The sequence below is a fragment of the Gossypium raimondii genome, chromosome 13 (genome assembly GCF_025698545.1).
Source record: "Gossypium raimondii isolate GPD5lz chromosome 13, ASM2569854v1, whole genome shotgun sequence".
Classification (NCBI taxonomy): domain Eukaryota; kingdom Viridiplantae; phylum Streptophyta; class Magnoliopsida; order Malvales; family Malvaceae; genus Gossypium; species Gossypium raimondii.
The window spans coordinates 13,436,036-13,447,563 of NC_068577.1; the positions used below are offsets into that span (position 1 = coordinate 13,436,036).

At 33.9% G+C, this 11,528-nt stretch overlaps 1 non-coding gene across 1 annotated transcript; it reads left to right on the plus strand.

Moving 5' to 3' along the window:
* Nucleotides 1-3,913: 3,913 nt before the first annotated feature.
* On the plus strand, nt 3,914-4,019 carry LOC128036368 (small nucleolar RNA R71). Its single transcript, XR_008193165.1, has one exon. It is a non-coding gene; the product is annotated as a small nucleolar RNA R71 (small nucleolar RNA).
* The last annotated feature ends 7,509 nt before the right edge of the window (nt 4,020-11,528 follow it).

An 11,528-nucleotide genomic window follows, 5' to 3' on the forward strand; every position in this document is an offset into this window, starting at 1 on the left:
TCATGTCAATTTATTTGTAAACACAAGCAACCTATGTAAATGATCCTAACCAATCACTTGTATTTCTATAAGCACAAACACACAAAAGACAAAAAAAAAAAAATTAAAAACTTAACACAAATTTCCTATGTTACCCCCACACTTTAGATGACATATTATCCTCAATTTACAGCCCAAAAGATATAAGGAAAGAAGTTGTCCTATTGATCCTGTCGTTTTAACTACTAATGATGGGTGCTTTCTCCTTTGATCGTGTAAAGCTCGAATTTTTTGTGTCTCCTTCATGTTGGGTTCCTACTTAGAAAACTTACCCAAATACAATATGACTAAAAATATACTATTAATCGTACTCCTACAAAGTCTAAATCAAAATCATTCAAAAATTAATACAAGCATTTTTAAAAACAGAATTATAAATTGTTCAATCTCCTTCCTCAAAATCCATCTCCTCGCTTCTATCGTCCTTCTCATCCTCTCTTTCTTCTTCTCTTTCGTGCACCTCTTCCTCCTGCTCCAAATTTGTTGGCCCAAACATGTCAAGTGTATAACCGGGGACCAAGATGTTATTTTTCCTTGCAAATTCTTGAAAAATTGGCTCTGATTCTTGCATCCATTGTATCATCCAATCTAGCTTTGGATGACTACTTTCACCAACTTCTTGTTGAGCTCGTATGAACCTTTGTGATGAAGCTAGTGTAGCTATCGATTCTTGTCGTCATTTGTTCCAATATTTTATTTTTTTGGCTCACAGCTATGTGTACTATCGAAATAAGGTATCACCGATAATACTTTGGGAAGGTTTCAGCGACTACTCAGTAGATGTCATAGGTACACCTACCTTTTTGCATAAGGCTATCACTAAGTGGGGAAAGAAAACTCCCACTTTCTGGCCACTTATACATCTTTTCATGTTTTGGTGGATCCATTTTCTTATACACACCTACTTTGTCTAGAAAACTGCATACAGTAAAACTGCTCGAAAGGTATTAACATTAGAAACATTTAAATCAGGGACTATTCATGTGCATACAAATTGAAACCGCATTTTAGCCTCTGGAAATATAATAGCTTGATGAAAGGATATGGGATTATTGGTACCTGGGCGATATTTCCATTTGCCCCTTTCTTCAATTAGGAAGTTTATAATGTTATCCATACTTATGTCCCGAAAGTACTCTAAATCAGTTTCATCGATAAAATCTTTTTCATAGTATGGAGCATTATAAAAGTCACAAATAATTTGAGGGGTTACTTGCACTTCTTTCCCTCGTACAGGTACTATATCCCACATGTGGCCTTCGGTGTTTCTAGACTCTTGGTCTCATAAGGATGCATAAAGTTCTTGAACAACTAGGACCAGAACATTATCTTTTAGGATTGTCCATATCATACCTAACCAAAGGCCATATTTCCTTACATAGAATCATGGATGGATCAAATCCCCTCTCTTGAATGAATGTTTTTCCTTGAAGTTCATTGAAATATTTTTCAACATTTGTATTCAAAAAAATAGAGGGATTTTGACTCATTGATGGTTCCATTTCCATAGTTCGTCTAACTTTTTTAGGAGGCATATTTAGTTCTACTAGCTAATGAAACTTCAAGCAACTGAATGTAATGGAACACTAAAAGTTGAGTTAGGAACCCTTAACCTCGTATTTGGATTCCTTATCACTCGTTTTTCTTCGTCAGTCCTTGATATGTTTTCTTCTTTTTCCTGCACCAAATAATATTAAAAGAGGAAATTTTTCTAACCAAATCTAAAGAAAAATAGAAGAAATATTTTTTAAGGTTTAAGGTATTTGAGATATTTTAGAAAATTAAAGAAGTTTATGATGTTTAAATAAGAGTTAATATGTGTTTAGGTTTTAAAAACTAAGGGGTTTAAAGGTTTAAAATCAGGTGAAAAGGGGTTTAGGCAGCCGAGTTGCACGAATGGGTTGGGTCAACCTTGTAGAAATTTGCAGTGATGTCGCAACATCCTTGACAGGTTACCATTGTTGTGAATCGGGGTTCGGTGTTGAGACACACTTTAGATTTTGAAATTTTTGAGTATACTAATTTCAGTGTCATGAAACTGGAAGTAAAATAGTTTAAGATTTTCTGCCAGATTCAATCGACAGTATCATCAATTCACAGCTGGTTGATCCTTCCGTTTTATCAACATTAGTCCATCGTTCGTCATGCCATTCTACCTTTGCCTGCTTGTCCCTTTCCTTAAACCTGTTTATACTTTCTGCATATATGAGAGGAAACGTATCCCTTGACTTGGGAGTGTTTGAAATAATTAATTCTTTACACTGCTCCCTTAACTTCCTCCTACCGTCCTCTTCGCTCGGTTAATGGCCACATTTAAAGATTTTAGTCTCACCATTAATTTTCATAGTTAATTTGTTCTTTTCTAAATCAATGGTGAATCTGAAAGTGGCTAAAAAATGTCTACCTAATAAGATCGGTATCTACGGTCTTCTTTAAAAATCTAGAACCACAAAATCTATTGGGATAACGAAGCTGCACACTTTGGCCAGCACATCTTCCAATAATCCTTTCAGATGTACTGAAGACCTGTCAACCAATCGTAATGTTATTTGATTGGTTTTGAGATCCCTTAACTTGAGTTTTTCAAAAATAGATAGAGGTATTAAATAAATACTAGCTCGAAGGTCACATAGAGCTCTATTAAAATGAATGCTCCCTATCTCTATTGGAATTGTAAAACTTCTCAAGTCTTTTAATTTTTGGGGAACCTGTCTTGAAATAATAACACTACAGGATGCACTAAAATTATCCTGTTCTCCTACCTTAATTTTCCTACGCTTAGATATAATTTCTTTTTAAGAACTTGGCATACTTTGGGACTTTCTCAATTAACTCAATTAAAGGAAGATTTACATTTAGTGTTTTGAACAAGTTCAAGAAACTTACAAACTCATCTTTATCCCTATTTTGCTTTTATTCTAGTCTTGAAGGGAATGAGACTTTTGTAACGGCAGCATTTTTAGCTTTTTCTTTCTCTAGCCCCTCTGCTAGCACAATTACCTCGTTTAATTCTGGTTCATCTTCAGCCTCTAGGGATTTTTTTGGAGGATCATAAGCATTCTTCATATTTACCTCTAGAGTAAGATTTTCTTGACTAATCAGTACTTTGCTCTATTGGAGCACTATTTCTTCACGTACTCCTTACCTTCCCTCTGAGGATTATTTTCTGTATTGTTTGGGATTCTGGTGCCAATTTGCCTTTTGATTTCACCCATCATGCTCATTAATTGGCTCATTTGATCCTTAAGGTTAGTCAATGTTCTGGTTGAGTTGGTGCACTCAGACTGCACCTACTTTACGTCCATTCTCATTGATTGCATCTCTCACTCGATTTTATCCAATCATTGACCATATGCAATATGGTCACTAGGGTTGACCCTTTCTTGAGATTTCAAAAAATAAGGAGGTTTATAATTAGTATTTTTAGCTTGATTCGAACTATTACCTCTTCTTTGGTTTCCTCCCCATCTCAAATTTGGGTGATCTCTCCAGTCAGGATTACAGGTATTTGAATAAAGGTTTCCACCCCTATTTCTGACATAATCCATATCTTTGGTAGGATTGTTGATGTAGTGAAAGAGCGGTTTGTCTTCTCCACACATAGACGGTTTATTAGCAGATTCGATACGATTAAGTCTATCCACTAGCTTGATACCTGTCATCCTCCTAGATAACTTTCACCGTGGCAGTGTTCTAGCCATATGTGAATCTTTCAATGGGCTATTGATAGGAGTTCAATTTCATGTTTTCAATTATTTCAAGCACATCCTTGTACGTTCTGTTCATGAGGGCTCCTTCTGTTGCTCCGTTCAATCCTGATCTTGCATTCGCATCCAACCCAGTATAAAACTATTGTAGTCGCATCCACTCAGGGAATTTCTAGTGCGGGCACTTTTGAATCAACGTTTTGAAGCACTCCCATGCCTCATAGAAACTCTCCCCTTCCATCTGTCTAAAGACAACAATCTCTCTTTTTATTTGAATCACTTTGCTAATAGGGAAGAAATTTTGCAAGAACTTTCTAGTGAGCTCATCCCATGTCGTCATAAACCCTGGTGCAAACAAATCTAACCAAGAAAAGGCATTACCAATCAAAGAATAGGGAAACAACTGAATATAAATAGCGTCATTAGTGACCCCGTTGTACTTAAAAGTATCACACAATTGGAGAAACCATTTTAAGTGTTGATTCAGATCCTCAATTATTATGCCCCTAAATTGCAAGTTATTCAAGATCATTCGAATCATTGCCGGTTTAATCTCAAAATTATTTGATGTAATATTAAACCTCGTTATACTCTCCTAAACCATGTCTAGACTTGGTAATGCATTGTCTCTTAAGGTTCTCTCATTACGAGTCATGTGCATGTTATCGGGTAGTGGTGCTGGTGCTGGTAGATTTTCATCTACTGCTACTACTGTTGCTGTTGAAGATTTCTTTAGATTATTCTCTCTAGATCTATGACTGCTACAATAGGTGTGCTTCTACTATGAGTCATACACTAAACCCAAAAAGAGATGCTTAGTGGTAATAAATAAAATAAAATTGTATTTATAACCTCAAAATTTTCTAATCATTCCTTTTGAAGTGCAAAAATTAAAATCAAACTAGTGACGTTGTCTCCCCGGCAACGGTGCCAACAACTTGACTACCTCCAAACATACTCACATCTAGAGTGTGAATACTGCAGCAAAAAATATAGATATATGAGGTAGTATCTGCAAGTATACGGATCTAGTTGTAATATAGTTACAACGGAATAGGTGAGTACTACGAGGATCGTACCCAAGGGAGGCGAGTGCTAGATTAATTTTAATCTAAACACCAAAAGATCTAATTAGTACTTTAATTTAGTTATAGTACGATGGTAATAAAAGAAAGTTTAAGATTTCTTATAATAACAAAATAAAACAACATAAAGAAACAAAATTCAAGAGATTAGAGAATAGGATAAATCAAATCTGATTATGGGTGATTAGCTCGCTTTGGTATTTACCCTCAACTGTCACTTTGGGTTCCTCGTCAATCAACTCATTGCTATCCCAACAGGATCTTCTAGTTTTTGACTCAAACAATAAGTCAGCAAGAACTACTTATCTTCCGACCTCACAGTCCAAACTAGTTTGGGGTGAAGGTGTTTACGGATAGGCCAAACCAATTTTAGGTTAATTCCCACATTGATTATTTCCCAAGGTTGTCAGGTCTAGGGTTTTAAGTTCTTCTTTTCCCAAATAAATAATCCATTGAGTAACCCGACAAAACAGTTAATAGATAATATCTCCACTCGTTAATCCCCAACAGAAGGATTAGTTCCTCATGGTTTTCATAAACAATATGGAATTGATGTAAAGAGAAAACATGATAAATGAATTGAAGCATAGAGTTTAAGAAAACACCTGATTTGTATTAAGAATAAATCAAATCCATAGAGTTTGACTGTCTCCACAAATCAGATCTCTTAAGATAAACAAGAACAACTTCAAAAATAAATCTAAAACCTAAAAAGGAAGAAAAGCTAAACTAAAATAAAAAGCAGAAAACTAAGCTAAGTAATTGGTGTCTTTTACATCTGACAAAGGAGACTATTTATAAATCTCATGTGGTTGTCGTCCTTAACCCTAGGTTAGATGATGTTCTTGAGATTTAAGTTTGATTATGTGGACCAAAACACCCCTTGGCTTGTGTTATTTGTCCAGAGTTGATGTCACAACACACCAGGACCCGTTTCATGACATAAAAGTCAATATACTCCTCTTTGGGATATCTTTAGGGGTATGTCGCAAAACCATTAAACTATGTCGCGACATCGGAGGTAATTTCGTGATTTCTCCATTCTGCTCCTTATATTGCGACATTGAGCATTCCGTTTTGCGACATATCAACCAATATCTATTTCATACGCCTTCTCATGGTCTCTTGCACACTTACAAAGTTCCTTAGCTCACCCTTAAGCCTCATTCGACCCCTAAGTTCAATAAAAGACTCAGTTTGCACATTTTATTAGCTTTAACAAAGCTTAATAAAACATAATAAGATCCTAATGATAATGCTTAATTTCAAGCTCCTAAAGTGCGAAAATAATTATGAGCCAAGGGAATTTTGGTCCGCACAATCAAACGTTAAGCACGAGGACAGCAACTGACGTAGGGTTAAGGATGACAACCAACCTAAAGTCTATAAATAGACTCATTTAGCACATGTTAGACACATCTTTCATATTGTATTAGACACATCCTTCATATTGTATGATTTTCTCTTTAGATTTAGTCTTTAGTTTTTCCCTTTTCTTAAGTTTTTAGATTTCTATTCTTGTTATTTATTTTTGTGGAGAAATCAGATTCTAGAATTACTGTCAAACACTGTGAGGATTATGAGCTTAATTTCAATACAAACTAGGCTTCTTCTAAACTGTATTCTTGAATTGTTCTTTATGTTCATTCTTTCCATCAAGTTTATATCATTTATTAGATCCTTGAGGAACTAATCCTCCTATGGGGGATTAGCGAGTGGAGGTATGAATAATTAACTTTTTTGTAGGGATTTCTTAACGAATCAGCTGTTCAAGAAAGGAAGAATCCAAAACCTAGGCCTGGAAACCCTAAGAAGTCATCAAGGTCAGACTTAACCAAAGTATGGCCAATTCATAAACAATTTAACCCTGAACCGATTTGGACTGTAAGGTTGGAAGATAAGCAGTTCTTTTCGACTCAGTATTTCAGTGGACAAATCGAAAGATTCTACTAAGGTATTGACTAGTTGATTGAACAAGAAATCCCAAGACAATAGTTGATTATGACTACCAAAGTAAGCTAATCATGCATGCCCATATTTGATTATTTGATTTCTCTTTTTTCATTTATTTACTTTACTTTTATTTCTTTTCTTATTATTTTTAGGATAGTTTATCAAAAATCTTTCTTTTGATGCTTTATACTATAATCCAATTAAAATACTAATTAGATCTATTTATGTTTAGATTAAAATTAATTTAGTGCTCGCCTCCCTTGGGTACGATCCTCGGAGTACTTACCTACCCTGTTGTAACTATATTACAATCTGAATTGTATACTTGTAGATACCGCTTTTCACATCTTTTGTGTAGGATTTCTACTCTAGATGTCGGTACATCTGGAGGCGGTCAGTTTGCAATCAACTACAACTTCGTATTCATATAACTAATCCATACCAAAAATAATATCAAATTCATGAAACGACAATGCCATAAGACCGATTGGAAATTCACAATCTTTAATTTTTTAAAGGGCAACACCTATATACTCTATTTTTTAAAGGGCAACACCTATTACTATAACCTAATGCTTAATAAATTCTATTGGTAATTCTTTTTCTTTGACTAATACCATGCAAATATACGAATGTGTGGCACTAGGATCAATCAAATTAATTATAAATAAAGAAAATTCATCGGTGATTACATCGGGTGCTTCTCTTTCCTCTTGAGTCCTGATATCGTATGTGCGGGGTACCCAATATTCTACTCTACATATTGTTTCCCTTGTTGACATTTGACCACTTCCACTACCAGTAACAATTTTAGATTTTCAACCTCTTTGCTGCCCTGAACTACCCCACACTGACTGTTCTATTGTATTCTCTGATAGTTTCGAGGAATCCAAAATCATATAATCCTTAGAACCACATCAAAAACAAGTTCGAGAAATCAATTGAAACTTATCCAAATGAGGTTTTCCACAGTGTTCGCACAACATAATAGATTTCTTCCTAGAACTTCCAATACTAGCCACTGAAGCTGTTTGTTGTGTTTGCCTTGACTAACCTCTGATTCTCGGCCTTCCAATAGGTGCTGAATATCTAGACCCTCTAAAATCTCTGGTCCTTTTAGATGACAGTGGTGGCATAGCGCTAGTTGCTGCTTGTTTTCCCAAACCTTTCTCTTTATTTTTACTTAACCCTTCTTCTATCCTTAGAGCTCGATAAACTAACACTAAGAAATCTTGTAAATTCAGGGCAATAATAGGATCAAAGATTTCTTCATTCAACCCATACTCAAATTGTTGGCACATATTTTTCTCTGTAGTAACTTTTTCTCTATCATATTTACTTAACTTGACAAATTTTCTCATATTCTGCCATTGTCATATTGTTTTATTTTAAATCCAGAAATTCATGTTTATTTTGCTATAGGTAAAGCTATTCTACATAATTCTTCTTAAACTCAGCTAAAAAGAAACTTCAGTTAATCTTTTCTGCTAGGTTTACATTTCAAACGGTAGTCACCACTGATAGGCTTCTCCCTTCAACAACGACACTGCACATTTCAACTTCTCTTTTTTTGAACATTGTAGTTTTTCGAATACTCTCTGACTTTTCTAACAATTCCTCAACTTTAACAAGATCACCATCTTTCTTTCCTTTAAATTCCTCTGCTCCATACTTTCTAATCTACTCTAGAGGAGATCGATGGCTGAAGTGTAGGAAAATAGGAGGGGTAGTGGTGGAACATTGGTTGTTCTCACAAGTTTCTATAACAACTGATTCATCGATTGTAAAAGAGCCGCAGCAATTGAAACTTCTTCTTTCAGAAAATTGCTTTTGTTTTTCTCTATCCAACTCTAGATTTACAGGGTCACCTAGTTCATCTTGCACTTGAGGCTAGGTCAATTCCTTTCTCTATCCATATTTGACGCCCTACTTTCAAGCTCATCTTTCAAACCTTCTTGAGATCTATACGACATCTTCAGATTTTTCTATAATTCATAAATTCATAATTAACTAAACATAATCTCATCACATCAATATATACTATATGGCATGTACATCTAGACTCGTTCTCAACTTAAATATCAAATAACCTAAGCTCTAATACCACTAAATGTAACACCCCTATACTCGACCCGGTTATTGAACCAAGTATAGAAGTACTACATTACATATCAGAATGGCCAACTTAATGTTTCACTGATAAAAACTTAATTCTTATAAGTTACTCAAATCAAAATAAAATTATTAATATTAATTGCAAAATCGATAAATATATATTAGGTCATCATTGCATTTACAACAACATTTTGGGGTCAAAAACAAAATTTGAAGAAATGCAGGGCACACAACCAAGTTCCTAGGCCGTGTAAGTCTCTGAGGCCATGTGTTTTATTTAAACACTACCTCCAATGATCACACGGTTGTGTGTATGACCCGTGTAAGCCACAAGGTCGTGTCCATAGCCTGTGTAACAAACTAGAACTGTGTATAATGACCTAAATTCAAGGTTATCAGAACAGAGTTTCGTAGCCACAAATTTGATTTAAAAATAAATTTATTTTAATATTTTTTCATGAATATTGATATGGTAGGAAAATCGTATGAAAATATAGATAGAAAAAAATTACCGATTTAGTGGTAAGCTAGAAAATGAAAATTATTGAAGAAATTGGGTAAAAACAAGGTACTGAGACCTTGATCTCGTAAAACCGAGTCAAAAATATTTTTATAAATATTTATGAAATGTTAGTAATATGGTATTAAAATTTCATTAGAAAATTTTAATGTTTGGGTAGTCAATTAAGTGAAAAGGACTAAATTGAAAAAGGTGCAAAAGTTACTAGAAGGATTAAATAGCTCAATTGTTAAATGAGGAGGGACATAAATTGCAAATAAGGCCAAAAGGAGATATTTTGGGTGGCATAAGCTGAGAAAAATCAGGAGAATTGGTGAAATAAGGGTAAAATGGGAAAATAAGAAATTTTACTAACATAAAAATGGGACCAAATTGGAATATCTAGAATTCTCTTTATTTTTCTGCATTCCCATCAGCAAAAAAGTCCTAAGGGTTTATTCAAGCTGGTTTTTCATAATTTTTGCACCAAGTGAGTTAATCCTTACCTTTTTCTTGTAATTTTTATGTTTCTAAGACTTTTACAACTAGGTCCTATTACTAAATTCATTAGTTTTTGATTTCATGAATAAAATTGAAAGTCACCATGGTTGAGTGCTGTAATTTTATGATAAAATAGCATGAAATTTAAGCTTTAATTTGTTTATGAGATGATTTTATTAGGTAATTTCAAAAGAAATTGATTTGTAGGACCTAATTGTGAAAAGGTTTGGAATTAAAGTCTAGTGCTAAAATTCTGATTTCAAAAGGTTATAAAGTAGTTTAAAGTGATAGAATAAAGTGTTAATTGAGAAAAATAAGCTCAATTGAGAGGTTAATTGAGCAGGGATGAAATTATCATTTATTGAAAGCTTAGGGGAAAAATGGTAATTAACATCATGCACTAAAACAGTTTTGGACAGCAGCAGTAGTCTAACTTTGAAAAATCACCAAAAATTTTAGAGATCGAATTATAGGATTAATAAAATATGAAATTAAATCTTATTGAGTCTAGTTTCTTATAAAAGAAACGGTGTAAGCAATGGAATTGTAAATCATGAGATATAATAGATTTTGTGAGACAATGTTAGAATGAATTCGGGTTTCCCTGTTCTGACTTTGGAAAATCATCAAATATTGTATAAAAATAATTAGGGCTTAAATTTATATTTTTAAAATCCTTAATGAGTCTATTTTCAAAAGAAACAAACAAGAACATCATCCAAATTTTGTACAATGAGATAATTAATTTTTAGTGAAGAGGGGTTGGAACTGTCGAATAGTGAAACAGGGGAAACTTTAAAGAATAAAATGTACTTATTGGCTAAACAAAAAATTCTGAAAATTTTATGGTAAGAAGATATGTGAGTCTAGTTTCTGGGAAAATTAGCGAATCTTAATTGGAGTTCCGTAGCTCAAGATATAAATAATTTAGTGACTATCACTCAGTGAGACAACTTTGAATGCACTATAAATAATAATAGAATTATAGAGAATGTTACATATGAACATGAAATGTAGTAGATTAATGATTAAATTTATTTATTTAGATCCAGAAAATTCAAATATGAAGCTAGATCAAGGAAAAGAAAAAGTTCTGGATTAGTAGATTTTTGTTTACGAACAAGTATCGAGGTAAGTTCGTGTAACTTGAATTATATTCTTAAATGCTTGAAATGTTTGTTATTGATGTGAATATGATTTGAATGTTCATTATATGAAAATTAATGAAACATTGATATATCTGATAAAAAAAGGAAATAAATCCTGGTTGAATGGAAGGAAAATTCGATGGATCTCTGAAAAGGAATTGACGGTAAAAAGGATCTAGCCCGGAAGGGTGATCCTATTCTGATATAGCCCTCCCGAAGAATATGTGGAAAATGAATTTAGCTCGGACGGGTAATCCGAATTAGGGTCTGAATTTATCCTAGATTGGTAATTCAGATCCAAGCTCATTAGAGTAATTGTCATTGCAGGGGATTTAGCCTGGACTGGTAATCCCGCTGTAAGGATGAGGTTCGCTGGAGTGTGCTCTCTGAAATGGAAATGTACGCACATGAATATGAATTAACTGACCCGGATTTGTACACTAAAGTGTACCCCTAAAAATCCATCGAAATTTCGAGAAAT